Source organism: Schistocerca serialis, chromosome 8, assembly GCF_023864345.2.
Source record: "Schistocerca serialis cubense isolate TAMUIC-IGC-003099 chromosome 8, iqSchSeri2.2, whole genome shotgun sequence".
Taxonomy (NCBI): domain Eukaryota; kingdom Metazoa; phylum Arthropoda; class Insecta; order Orthoptera; family Acrididae; genus Schistocerca; species Schistocerca serialis.
In genome coordinates this window covers 402679061-402694435 of record NC_064645.1, presented here as the reverse complement: position 1 = coordinate 402694435, position 15375 = coordinate 402679061, and the positions used below count along the sequence as shown (strand labels likewise).

At 43.2% G+C, this 15375-nt stretch overlaps 1 protein-coding gene across 1 annotated transcript in view; it reads left to right on the top strand.

Moving 5' to 3' along the window:
* The window catches only part of LOC126417035 (ras-responsive element-binding protein 1-like), a 465403-nt gene that overhangs the window by 191007 nt on the left and 259021 nt on the right, over nucleotides 1-15375 (top strand). The gene's annotated exons all lie outside the window — the stretch shown is intronic.

Sequence of the window (15375 nt, the reverse complement as noted above, 5' to 3'; positions counted from 1 at the left end):
CCCTTCCTTAGGTATCTTGGTTGACTATGCTGTGAGGAGCACTGAATGTTAATGAAATACCTTGCGATTGTACACGTTGGGGGAGGGGGTTGGGGACAGAAGAAGAGGCAAAAGAGAGATACTTGTTTTATCAAATAAATTTTTTTTATCTTGTAAAGTTTCTCCTTTCAGTTGCAAGAGGGCAATATTTATCTTTTCTAATGTGCATGTTTAAAAAAGTTTAAGCTCAGCAGTAATTTCGATGTATGAAGCTATTTTGTTTCCTATTTAGAATTCCTTTCGTTGGAAACGACTGTAATCTAATGACTGGCAACAGTTGGACATTTACACATGTAAATTAGTTCACATTTCCAGTGACGATGTCAAACGAAAATAAATAAATAAAGGAAACGAGTTCATTGTAAAGTTGGGGTAAGTTTCGATAACAAAATGAATCAAGTAAATATTGTTACTTCAGTGTAAAATTTCCGAAGCTTGCAATGCCGCAAAACACTTCTCATATTGATCTACGTTTGTTTCGACAGGATTCAGTAATACAGAACTATGATCTTCATTTGTAGGTTTACGATAGTAAGAAAATCTTTCATCTAAATAAAACTGCAGAATCCAAAACAATACCAAACATTTTGTCCAGAAATAAGAGATTTATAGTGATAAGCACGCCCAGGCGTTTCTGCCTGCAACAGACCTGGCGTTCGCCGCGCCTAGCTGACGTGACGTCACCAACAAGCGCCGAGGCCTTCCTTTGAGTCGGTGTTGGATGTACACTCCGCCGTGCACTGTACGGTGGCTTGCTGAGTACGTACGCGGATGGGAGGCACGTAGAGATAAGATATAAGCACGAGACAGGAAGGGACGAAGCAGCCAAATAAGTCGGAGGGCTAACTGAGGAACGCGGAGTGGGATGAACGCCTGCGATCTTTGAGCAGCTGACTCAGCAGGTGTCTCCTCCGCCAGCATTCCGTGTTTCTGTCTGAAAGTCTTGACGAGCCTCCTCCCTAACTGCGCAACCTTTTCCGCACCGATGACCAGATGAGGCTGCGTCAACTTCGCCCTGTGTTCGGCACTTGCCCCCTGCATTTTGTGGTAGGAGCTCCTTTGTGGAGAGGCAGCTCATTGCCAATACTTGTGTCCCCCGGTCGGTGCTCCGCTAGAGAACAGAAGGTCGCGTGACCTCAGCCACCGCTCTCAGCCGTCAGTTTCGAAACAGTTTTATCGGCTGCATTCCTCTAACAGAGCGGGCTTCCCGAGAACACTAAAACAAGAACGAGACGCAGATAGGGAGCAGCTCCTGCTGCCTTATCTCTGCTGGGGGAAAATGAATCTGCGCGAAACTTCTGAGCGCTATGGGACTTAACATCTAAGGTCATCAGTCCCCTAGAACTTAGAACTACTTAAACCTAACTAACCTAAGGACATCGCACACATCCGTGTGTAATGTCTCTTGCAGCGGTCTCTCCGCGATATTTTCAGAAATTTTATAAATTATATAACTCAGTACATATCTCGAAATATCTCTTCTTATCCTACCGATGCCTAAACTTTAACATACGATGATTATCAATGCAAAGTAGTTTCAAGCCCTATTATTCCTTGGAGCGTCCATTTACTCCATGGAATAGCTTCTCTGCTATCTGTTTTCTCTTATGAAAAGAATGAGGCAATGCTTGCCGATTAGCCGTGAAAGAAGGAGGATGTATATGTATATATTGTTGAGCTAGTCGCCATCTTGATGAGATTCTGTATGAGAAGGAATTTAATACATGAACTAAACTAAAGTAAGTGTGTTCGCGTATTATTTAACTGATTATTATTGACAGTGTCTGCTTACTACGCTGTGTTGCACGGGATCAGTGGGGAACGTCTGATTTACACTGGACGAACTTGCCGTTTTGTATGCTCAAGATATCCAGTTACTTCAAATAAATAGGCTAACACGGTCTTACCAGCAGATCTCCGGTCTTCCCCATGTGATCACCGAAAGTTAATAATTATTACAAATGTTTTCAGGAGATCGACTGACAATTTTCGTCGCACCGAGACTTCGAAATTGCTTCACTGCCTTATGGGATTTAAGTTAAGCTCAATTTAATCAGGGTAGAACAGTATTGAACTGTGTGAATGTGATAAGCCTGCTTTGTGAATGAAAATTCCCTTAACATACGCATATTTTTACTATCCTGATCAGTGAAGCTAAATCAGGCCGGTGTGAGAGAGGTTTTTAAATTTTTTGAATACCACAAAAAAAAATATTAAACATGCCCCAGGCAGGATTCGAACCTGCGACCGTATCAGTCGCGTGTTTCCAGACTGAAGCGCCTAGAACCGTCGGCCACACAGGCCGGCTGCGTTACAAAACATGTGGGTAGCTTCTGCATGTGGCTTACCGGAAACAGACTGTCGCTCGACTGCAACAAAATATAAATATGAGATGATCCTGCTGGAAAGTTTTGATCTTATTTCTTGTCATCAGTCTGCCGCCTAGTTTGATGCTATCAGTCATGATTTACTTTCCGGTGCCAACCTCTTCATCTTAGAGTATCACTGACACCGAACGTCCTCAGTTATTTGTTGTATATATTCCAGTATCTGTCTTCCACTACTGTCTTTGACTTCACAGCTCCCTCTAGCAAGATGTAAGTTATTGCATGGTATAATAACACGTGTACCATCATCCCCTCCCTTATTCCAGTCAGTGTTTTCTTTCCTCGTCGATTCTGTGGAAACTCCTCGGTTCTTATCTGAATCAGCGCCCTTCATGTCCATCATCCCTCTGTAACAAGACATGTCAGACGCTTTGGTTCTGTTCTTTTTCGGTTTTTCGACAGTCCATGGCTCAGCTCCATACAGTCCTCTGCTCCAGATGTGCATTCTGAGAAATTTCGTCTCCACGTTAGGACCTCTGTTCGTTCGGTACTAGTGAACTTTTTCGGTTACATAATTAGAATCAAAATTTCCAGTCTTATGTTTAGTGAAAATTACTGACACAGTATTAACTTTCTGTTGTAAAGTAAATGCTATCCTGTTGTCAATTTTGTGTAGTGTGAAACTCTGTATTTAACCTTCAGTATATTACCTATTACAACATCTGCATCTCAAATCATCACATAATTTCTATGTTGTATATTGTAAAATCTTGATGTACTTGTAATTACCATTAAGTTTTTGGTGGTTATGGGTTCCTTGTCTCGAAATGTACTAGAGAAAGTGAAAAAATCTTTGAAACAGTACCACAAGAAAACGGGCATTGACATGGCACCTAAGGACGTGTAAAACCAAATGTTGTGAAACAAATGCAAAAGTGTATTTCCTTGTTTGATAAATCTAATTTTCACCAAAAACACTCAGCGAAGTCAGTTAAAAAGATGTAAACGTTAATGTAGCTGTAATGACAACAGAATCCTATCAAGGTTTTTGTGACAGGAACTGAACCATCTACAAGAATGTTTCTAAAAATGAGTTCTGCAGTGCGGGTGAAATAATGAAGCATAGTAATTCAATGAGAACTGAAGCAGTCTTAAGCGGCTAAAGACTTTCTGGACGTAATTTCATTTCTTCCACGAAGTGGAAAGTAGCACTACATGGTTAGAAAAGTACATAGCGACTGTCAAAATGGCCTTGTAGCACATTGCAGCCTTGCTTTGTGTTACCCTACCGGCCGTTCTGGCCGAGCGGTTCTAGGCGCTTCAGTTCGGAACCGCGCTGCTGCTACGGTCGCAGGTTCGAATACTGTCTGGGGCATGGATGTGTGAGATGTCCTTAGGTTAGTTAGGTTTACGTAGTTCTAGGTCTAGGGGACTGATGACCTCAGCTGTTAAGTCCAATAGTGCTCAGAGCCATCTGAACCAATTTTGTGTTACCCTGTAAACAAGTTTTTGTAAAATTGTCTATGTTTTTAGACTCTTGTTTTCAAAGTTGCGCTTGTGATCTCTGTCTGATACTGATAAATCATAGTTATAAACTGATGGCCAGAATAATACACGGGGGAATTTAAAGAAATATTTAAGACATGCTGGAGGAAGGACAATTTGGTTACAGGAAGGGAAAACCTAGTACGGAAGAAATAATTGTGACATGGCGGTTGGTAATAGAAAGCAGCCAGAATGAAAAGAACTATCTTTCTAGTACTTGTGCACGCAAAGAAAACTTACGATAGTATAAGGTGGAATAATATGTTCGTTAGAAGATTGGATTGAAGTACAGAGACGGACGGATAATCTACACTATGTACAGACCCCAAGGGGTGTAAGAGATACAGAAGAGAAGTTCGTTTTGAGAAGGGTGTAGGGCAGATCTACAGATCTAGTGGCATATATATTCGTATATATGCCAATTCCGTTGTTCGTTACTCCCCTTACTACACATTTTCTTCATCTTCTTCTTTACACTGTTGATCTTCAAAACATTTTCTGTTGTAGGCATACAGTTTACCCCCCCTAGGCACGTCTCCTGCGTCTTCCTTACATCCGGACCAAAGGGATCTTAGCACTGGTTGGCCTATCTATTCCCCTTCTTTCTTCCATCGTTGCTTCTTCGACGTACAAATTTAGCACTAGTGAAGATAGGTTGTAGATCTGCCCTACACCCTTCTCAAAACAAACTTCTCTTCTGTATCTCTCACATCCCTTGGGGTCTGTACATAGTGTAGATTATTCGTCCGTCTCTGTACTTTAATCCAATCTTCTAATGAACATATTACTCCACTTTATACTGTAAAGTTGTTTTTAGGTCCACAAATACTAGGAAGATAGTTTTCTTTTCATTCAGGCTACTTTCTTTTATTAAGCGCCATGTCACAAAAAAAGTCTTCCGTAGTAGATTTTCCCTTCCTGGTTCAAATGGTTCAAATAGCTCTGAGCACTATGGGACTTGACTGCTGTGGTCTTCAGTCCCCTAGAACTTAGAACTACTTAAACCTAACTAACCTAAGGACATCACACACATCCATGCCCAAGGCAGGATTCGAACCTGCGACAGTAGCGTTGCGGTCGCGCGGTTCCAGACTGTAGCGCCTAGAACCGCTCGGCCACTCCGACCAGCTCTCTTTATATATATATATATATATATATATATATATATATATATATATATATATATATATATATATACCTGAAGCACACGTCGTTTTCATCTGGATGAATACCAAAAGCTATCGGGATGAGTAGTTTACGACATAATTATCAACTGTTCATGCACGCCATGCTAGGTGGGGCACTGAGCACTTCCATTCGAGAGGAGGGCTTAAGATTCTCCCTAGTCTATCGAGTAAACAGGTTTTCGGTTTTTAACGCTTGTGGAAAATGCTAATATGGCTTCTTTGTATATATATATATATATATATATATATATATATATATATATGTGTGTGTGTGTGTGTGTGTAGAGAGAGAGAGAGAGAGTGAGAGTGAGTAAAAAATGAAAAGGCTCGAGACTGGGGAAGGATGAGAAAGAAATTCTTTACAAAGAAGCCATATTAGCATTTTCCACAAGCGTTAAAAGCCGAAAACCTGTTTACTCGATAGACTAGGGAGAATCTTAAGCCCTCCTCTCGAATGGAAGTGCTCAGTGCCCCACCTAGCATGGCGTGCATGAACAGTTGATAATTATGTCGTAAACTACTCATCCCGATAGCTTTTGGTATTCATCCAGATGAAAACGACGTGTGCTTCAGGTATCCACAAGGTTATCTTCTTTGTCCTCTAATAAAAATGAACGCTTTGCCATTACATCAAAGCTAAAACCCCAGAAAACCAGAGAGACTGAAATTCAGGAATCCATCACGAAAGCTTGGGAGAAACTCATGAGATCAAATCTCGACTCTGATGAGACATGGCATGAAGAATGGATCTCTTCAGATCCTCAACACCTATGTTTGATCAACAATCCATGCAGCTCTCTGTCTGGTTTCTCTTTAGCAAGAAAGGAATGGGCATCTTTAAATAGAATTTGGACAAATCATAAAAGGTGTAAATTCCGGCTTGCAACTGGAGAAAAGCTGAAAATCCATTCTCCGACAGTGACAATGTGCCGCAGACCATCCAGCACATGGCTATAGTGTCCAAGGAGGAAGATGTAAACAGTGCCATCTATGATGATGTGAACTGGCTGAAAACATGGGATCTTGCTTTTTAATTTGGCAGTATATTATCTAAAATACTATCTGTAAATATTGTACTTAAGCTTTTGTAAGACATTCATAATTCCATTGTATCCTCGTTTTGACATACCGAAATAATAATAATAGGATGACTCCCGGCCCACACCTCAGGGGTGAACGCAGTGCACCAGTATAACAGGAACAGTATCTCTTACAAGAGGAGGCCACGACGTTTGGAACGCAGATTTACTGCAAACTTCGTACACTCGTAGTACTCCATTAGGACAACAAAATGTGTAAGCAGTAGCGCGTACTTCTCAAGCGTAGTGAGAAAATCGCAAGATAATTTCGTTCGTCAGATATATACCTGTGCGTGGCCGTTTTTACCAGGAAGCGGCGGCAGCTGAGTGGGTAGCGTTCAAGCCCCGTAATCGCTCGTCAGTCTTTTTTTATTTCTAACACAATTTTCTTTACTATTTACATCACAATTGATATAATGGGAAAAATACGTGTAATCGGATGAACTTTTATTAAATTTACAATGTTATTTGGCAGTCTACAAATTTGTATTATCACAAATAATATAATATTCATAACTATCGTCTAGTAAACGACCAAACACATGAAGTGATACCGAAAATGTATGCTTGTCCGTGTCTTCAAAATTGTTCGTATTTAATCGAAAAAGAACGAGAAATTGCTTCTCGTGAAGGCGCTATTAAAATACACTCGATACTGCATGATCAGTTATCAGCGCCGATATTTGAGGGCCGGCCGCGGTGGTCGAGCGGTTCTAGGTGCTTCAGTCCGGAACCGCGCGACTGCTACGGTCGCAGGTTCGAATCCTGCATCGGGCATGGATGTGTGTTAGGTTTAAGTAGTTCTAAGTTCTAGGGGACTGATGACCACACATGTTAAGTCCCATAGTGCTCAGAGCCATTTGAACTATTTGATATTTGAGTAAATGCAGCGTTATGCATGGTTTGCTTCCAGATTATCGGCTGAAAGATAGGTTTGTTTTTCCACAGAAAACCTCAAAAGACCTTGCGTATGCGGAAGCGGCATTTATTCAATGCAGCTGATGCTGTTTAACTTTATGTTTTCCATGTTTTTACGAAAAATACCATCCAGCCATTGTACTCGTAATGTCGAAAGCGACGATTAATTGTACATCTTTCGAAAGCCGTCTGTGCAAGTCAAAACTTGGAGGTAACAAGTAGTTTCGGACTCCTTCCAGGTATAAGGGATTCTCATACGTTTTCAGTATCACTTTATGCGTTTGGTCGTTTACTAGTCGATAGTTATGGATATTATATTATTTGTGATAGTAAAAATTTGTAGACTGCCAAATAACATTGTAAATTTAATAAAAGTTCATCCGATTACACGTATTTTTCCTATTATATCAATTGTAATGTAAATAGTAAAGAAAATGACTGTGTTAAAAATAAAAAAAATGACGAACGGGACTCGATCCAGCGATTACGGGGCTTGAACGCTAACCACTCAGCTGCCGCCACTTCCTGGTAAAAACGGCCACGCACAAATACATATTTGACGAACGAAATTATCTTGCGTTTTTCTCAATAACGCTACTGCTTGCACATTTTGTTGTCCTAACTACGATTGTACGAAGTTTGAAGTAAATCAGCGTTCCAAACATAGTGGCCTCCCCTTGTTAGTGCACACACGGTACGTGGTTGTGCGTCCAACCGCTCCTCAGCTTGGACAGATGCTGAGCGTTTTCAGGAGAAATCGTGACAGTTTAGCTGCTTTATGGCCTCTTAGGGGGATCATAATCGTTACACGTTTCTATACAACCTGCCAATAAAGTTCTCGATGTCGATAGGGCTAGGTGTTTCAACCATTCCCTTCATCTTTCTGTCGACTCCAAGTTTTGGAGGAGGTGTGTCTCTCAGTGCATTTTCGTCGGTGTGCAAGGTGAGCTCTTCCAACTTTTTGTGCGGTGCCGTCGCCACTGCACTCTCCCGCTGTGCCTTCGAATCGGACGCGACCGGTACACCCGCCGCTGCTTCTAGAATCACTGGTAACCCGAGGCCTAGGAAAGCAGGACAGCGCGGCAGAACGTGCCTCCCGCCCCATGGAAGACGCCCAGGTACTATCGACCTTGCAGTAATCGATGTTTTGATGCGGCTGCAGGCCGTTGGCTCCGGCTGGCGGCGGCTTCTCTGATTGCGCTGCTGCTGCGTGGGCGTAATGCGAGCGTCTGGCGGTGCGGCGCGTCATAGGAATGCCCCTTTCCCACCAACGGGCACTTTGCCGGCGCCGTCGATGCTTGAAAATGCGCTCGCAACAACTCCCCGAGAGAGGTCACACCGAGAGATGGACTGCGGAGACCTACCGTTCTCGTGGGAGATGCCTGCCTGTTCAAAGTCGGCCGCAGCAGAATTCGAGTAGACTGTGACATCAAAGTGTCTAGGCCAGTCACCGTTGGGATTCAGTTTCGTACTCTACGATGAAACAATGATTGCCTTCTCAGGCAAGGGAAGAATTAAACGCCTTCCGCTGAGTGATCAATTAGCGAAGTGTCACTCTGTTAAAATAGCCGCCTTTTACTCTATTTAAAGCTCATCTTGATTTGGTACCGTACTCAGCTCGCGGTAGAGATGAAGGTTTGCGAACTTCCTAACACTGGATGAGAAGCTTTCGAATGTTGCCATGTATAATATGGGCGGAATAAAAATACGACGACAGAAAGCTATTAAATATGCAATCGAGCAGCCATCACAGGTTTTCAGAGAATGTTGGAAGCAGTGATAAAAAATGGAAAAAATTTGCAATGTGGATCAACATACTCAAGAAGTAAATACGGTAACGAAAATAGCAAGGACACTCATCCCAATTAGTGTAAAGCCACAGGGAAAGTCAGTGGCTCCACTAAAGAAGCTCGCTTAATACAGTTCGGAGATGCCGTAGAGAAACAGAAAATTGGGAAAGAATTGGGAAGAGACGCATTTGGAAAAATATGATTACTGACAAGAGCAACAGGAACTGATCTACGAATAATATCTGGAAAACACTGTATTTAGAGTGCAGGTACTACGGCTCAGAAACTTGAACGTTAAAAAAGAAGGATGAAATATATTTAGTAAGCTTTGAAATCGAATTGTGGAGAAGAATAGAGAAAATCAAATGGTTATATATAGTAAGGATTAATGAAGTGTTCGAAAGAGTTGAGGAAATGGGAATTCTGAAGTACGTCAGAGAGAGGAAACCAAACTGTGTCGGTCCATTCTAAGAGAAAATAAGCAGAGATAGAATAAAATAACATGCTGACAAATATGAGGGAACTACATGGAATAGGACACTCTGCATGATGGAGTTCAGCAGTAATCTTTTTTTTTTCGATTTATGTAGGGTGATAATCAGTTATTCGGTGAGATTTAATCAGTCATCCGACTGGTATGACGCGGGTCGCCACTGTTTCCCCATCTGTGGCAACTTCTTCATCTGAAATCAAGATTGATATCCAACACTTGTTGTATCTCTAAGGGGAAGTCAAACGAAAACGAGACACATGGAAAAAAGTACGTTAACCGTTCATTATTTCAAAACTAATCACCGTAACTGTTAATAAATTTATCCCTCTGTGAGAAAAGACGGTCAATGCCTTCACGGAAAAAATGTTTTCCGTTGCCTACGAAAGAATTACTATACCCAGCCGTCCGAAGAAAACTGAGGGCCACGAACATCTTTTTTCAGAGCTCCGAAAATATGGAAATCGCAGGCGGAGGGATCGGGACTGTACGGAGGACATGAAAGGGCTTCCCAGCGAAACTTCTGCAGCGTAGTCGAAACATGTGGGACCACCCACAAGTTGACAGAGTTCTTTATGGCTTACTGCCTTCGCTATTCAAGCAGTAAAACTGCCGCATCAGCCGTAATGTTTTAATTTCTTACTTCTTTACTGCTGACTGTACGCGCAATACCTTTCACAGACGATGTCCACATGTATAGCACTGAATATACTTGCAAAATTACATACTTGTACGATGTAGGTTTCAGAAGATATGTCATAAATATTGAGATGCGTAAAAAACCAGCTTTCGGAATCTGAGTTACCCAGAATATACTCATCCAGTGGTTGATTATGATAGCGCTTAGCGACTGTCTACAAAATTTTAAACATAATTTCAAACCTTTTCTACACTTTTTCTCGTTTACATGCTTAACGTCACATATTTAACACATTAACTCATTTGTAAAGCAATCAGAAGTTTGAGGCTGTTTAATATCTAATAATTCGATTTGTTAAGGAATCGGGGGTTTACGGCTAATCTCCGTCAACCTCTACAGTTTTTACCCTCTTTGCTTCCTTCTTGTTCCATGAAAATTATTCCCTCTTGTCTCAACACATTTTCTGCCATCCTGTTCCTTCTCTCAGTTAGCGTTTTCCGCATAGTCCATCGTTCGCCTATACTGCGGGGACTCTCCTCACTTCTTATCTTATCACTCCACTTAATTTTTGAGCATGCTTTTGTAACACCTCATCTCGAATGCTTCGATTCAGTTCGTTTCCGGTTTTCCCCTAGCCCATGATTCACATTCATACAGTTCTCGAGACGTAAATTCTCAGAAATTTCTTTCCCATTTTAAGGCCGACGTTTGAGATTCGCAGACTTCTTTCGGCGCGGAATCTTCGTTTTGCCGGAGCTACGCAGCTTCTTACGTTCCTCTTGACTCGGCCGTCATGTATTATTTTGTTTTCATGGTAACAGTTGTTCTTCGTCTAGTACATGGCCCCCTGTGGTCGATGGCTTTGCATCCAGATCAGCACCGCCAACATCTCTGTGGCCTTGGTCGAATGATTGGCATCAGTTCACTGAGTCTGAACGCGACATTGCGTTTGGTCTATATACGCCAGAAACTCAGGGTGAATCTGTGGGCGATTCACACGTTTCGTCCACAAGTATCGTACTGACCCGTGTACTTCAACTTTGGAGAACGTTTCCAGTTGCCGAGCTCTAGGATTCTCCTCTTATTTTAACACGTGCCGTTTTCTGACATTGCGACACTCACGTTGCACAATGGTCTAGCGAGGAACGACATGTTTAACTTTTTTCTAATCCCGAAGTACTACATGGTTCTTTCTTTCTGTTACAGGCATTATCATACGTTTATCAGTATGTAAACAGAGTTACCATTCATTACACAATGGGGAAATTTAGTTCCAAGTCTTTCTGCATTTCCTTACAATTGTGCAAATGCACTGACGACAAAAAAATCGCAACACCAAGGAGGAGTTGAGCAGCATAAACAGAAGTTGGTAGGCGTGTTTCTATATCTGAAAGTGGTGTCTATTCAGATTTTGCACCAATTATATATATAATAGTGGAACTAGTAGCGCCACTATTAGGATACAAATTGGGTTTGCTTTAAATACACGCTGTAACGGTCATGAGCGTTGGTTACTTCTAATATTGTTGTTGTTGTTGTGGTCTTCAGTCCTGAGACTGGTTTGATGCAGCTCTCCATGCTACTCTATCCTGTGCAAGCTTCTTCATCTCCCAATACCTATTGCAGCCTACATCCTTCTGAATCTGCTTAGTGTATTCATCTCTTGGTCTCCCTCTACAATTTTTACCTTCCACACTGCCATCCAGTGCTAAATTTGTGATCCCTTGATGTCTCAGAACATGTCGTACCAACCGGTCCCTTCTTCTAGTCAAGTTGTCCCACAAACTCCTCTTCTCCCCAATCCTATTCAATACCCCCTGATTAGTTATGTGATCTACCCATCTAATCTTGAGCATTCTTCTGTAGCACCACATTTCGAAAGCTTCTATTCTCTTTTTGTCGGAACTATTTATCGTCCATGTTTCACTTCCATGCATGGCTACACTCCATACAAATACTTTCAGAAACGACTTCCTGACACTAAAATCTATACTCGATGTTAACAAATTTCTCTTCTTCAGAAACGCTTTCCTTGCCATTGCCAGTCTACATTTTACATCCTCTCTACTTCGACCATCATCAGTTATTTTGCTCCCCAAATAGAAAAACTCCTTTACTACTTTAAGTGTCTCATTTCCTAATCTAATTCCCTCAGTTCCTAATCTAATTCCCTCAGCATCACCCGACTTAATTCGACTACATTCCATTATCCTCGTTTTGCTTTTGTTGATGTCCATCTTATATCCTCCTTTCGAGACACTGTCCATACCGTTCAACTGATCTTCCAAGTCCTTTGCTGTCTCTGACAGAATTACAATGTCATCGGCAAACCTCAAAGTTTTTATTTCTTCTTCATGGATTTTAATACCTACTCCGAATTTTTGTTTTGTTTCCTTTACTGCTTGCTCAATATACAGATTGAATAGCATCGGGGAGTGGCTACAACCCTCTCTCACTCCCTTCCCAACCACTGCTTCCCTTTCATGTCCCTCGACTCTTATAACTGCCATCTGGTTTGTCTACAAATTGTAAATAGCCTTTCGTTCCCTGTATTTTACCCCTGCCACCTTCTAATATTAGACGTGGTGAATTGACGTTGCCCAACAACGCCTTTAAGGCGACAGAGACGTCATTATCAACATCTCACTGAGTCTGAACGAGGTCGTGGATCACGGCTACCAGAAGTTGGGTGCTCCTTCTGCGATATTGCGGGAAGACTTGGCAGGAATGTAGCCACTGTACATGATTGCCGGCAGCGGTGCTCACGAGAATTTACGGTCGAGTTCCGGACGACCACGTGGGACAACGAAGAGGGAAGACCGACGTAAGAATTTTGGACACGTATTATGTTCGAGTATAATGGCTTTTCTGGAGACTAGAAATCTACTCTGTAGGGATCAGCATGGGTTTCGAAAAAGACGATCGTGTGAAACCCAGCTCGCGCTATTCGTCCACGAGACTCAGAGGGCCATAGACACGGGTTCCCAGGTAGATGTCGTGTTTCTTGACTTCCGCAAGGCGTTCGATACAGTTCCGCACAGTCGTTTAATGAACAAAGTAAGAGCATATGGACTATCAAACCAGTTGTGTGATGGGATTGAAGATTTCCTAGATAACAGAACACAGCATGTCATTCTCAATGGAGAGAAGTCTTCCGAAGTAAGAGTGATTTCAGGTGTGCCGCAGGGGAGTGTCGTAGGACCGTTGCTATTCACAATATACATAAATCACCTTGTGGATAACATCGGAAGTTCACTGAGGCTTTTTGCGGATGATGCTGTGGTATATCGAGAGGTTGTAACAATGGGAAATTGTACTGAAATGCAGGAGGATCTGCAGCGAAGTGACGCATGGTGCAGGGAATGGCAATTGAATCTCAATGTATACAAGTGTAATGTGCTGCGAATACATAGACAGAAAGATCCTTTATCATTTAGCTACAATATAGCAGGTCAGCAACTGGAAGCAGTTAATTCCATAAATTATCTGGGAGTACGCATTAGGAATGATTTAAAATGGAATGATCATATAAAGTTGGTCGTCGGTGAAGCAGATACCAGACTGAGATTCATTGGAAGAATCCTAAGGAAATGCAATCCGAAAACAAAGGAAGTAGGTTAGAGTACGCCTGTTCGCCCACTGCTTGAATACTGCTCAGCAGTGTGGGATCCGTACCAGATAGGGTCGATAGAAGAAATAGAGAACATGCAACGGAGAGCAGCGCGCTTCGTTACAGGATCATTTATTAATCGCGAAAGCGTTACGGAGATGACAGATAAACTCCAGTGGAAGACTCTGCAGGAGAGACTCTCAGTAGCTCGGTACGGGCTTTTGTTGAAGTTTCGAGAACATATCTTCACCGAGGAGTCAAGCAATATATTGCTCCCTCCTACGTATATCTCGCGAAGGGACCATGAGGATAAAATCAGAGAGATTGGAGCCCACACACAGGCATACGGACAATCCTTCTTTCCACGAACAATACGAGACTGGAATAGTAGGGAGAACCGATAGAGGTACTAAAGGTACCCTCCGCCACACACCGTAAGGTGGCTTGCGGATTATGGATGTAGATGTAGATGTATTTGGCGTACGGCTCTGGCGTATCGTACTGCATCTGCAGCAGCACTCCGAGCAACAATTGGTATCACAATCGGTTACTTCAAGGACAGCTTCGCGCCAAACGCCCTGTCCTGTGCATTCCACACACTATTCTGTGCAAGAGGAGCAGGTCGCGGTGCAGAAGCGCAGGTTCCGTTAGGTGTCTGTGTGTCTGCTTTTGGAAGTGCCGGGAGATGTGCAGGTGCCGGGCTGCGCCGTGCCGTGGTCAGCTGGCGCGGAAGCGCGGCTCGCCTTGGCGGAGCATCAAGGAATGCGACGGTGGGCGCCGTACCATGCAGGCCACGTACCACGGTCGCCACACTCGCCAAATAGCTTCCGACCCCGGGACCCACGCCTCTCTCCGACACCTCTTTCTCTCCGCGTCCTTCGACGTTCATTCACTTCTGCAGCGAACCAGGATCATTTCCTGCCCTTCCGTTTAGTTCTTTTCCTCTCTGTGTAGTCGCTGTCTTCATCTGCCCTAGCATGAAGCGATGTAGTCGCAAAATCCAGAAAGGTGTAAGACGGATCGTGACAAAGACCACCTTGTGGTTCGGACATCAGCCGCCTACACAGAAACTGAAGTCCATAAAAAACTTCTCCAGCTATACAAATCCTTTCGAGAGCATTCGTAGTGCATCAGGTGTCCATCTGTGGGGAGCTAGAGTTTCTATTCTGAACTACTCTGTCACTTGAGCCTTGTCCCGCAGTTACGCAGGGTCAGCCATCGTTAATCGGATTTGGCATGTTAATGTTTAAGGGGTGGCCGGATGCCGCCACCCCGTACCCCCCGGAACGGAATGAATGTACCACAACTGTCTGCGACGAGTGTAATCCATGGATTAGTGTGAATGTGTTCAGATGTCTGCGAGCCGTGTAACTGAGTCGGAACATGGGGATCAGCCCGGTATTCACCTAGCGGGATGTGGAAGACCGCCTAAAAACCACATCCAGGCTGGCCGGCACATCGGCCATCGTCGTTAATCCGCTGGTCGGATTCGATCGGGGGCCGGCGCGCCTACCCGAGTCCAGGAAGCAGCCCTGGCGGGTCGGGAGCTACAGTCATCAACCTTTCCTAAAGGAGCCCAAGCATCAGGCGGAAATGTGAATTGAAAAATTGGGAGACCTCTTAGTGTAAGGAGCGGAGTAAGAAGAACGAAACTGTCTATGGCAAGATGGAACCTCCTTTGGGACAAAACCGATCTGTGAGCCTGCAGAGAGCCACAAACTATCCTGTACTTGAAACTTCCTGGCAGATT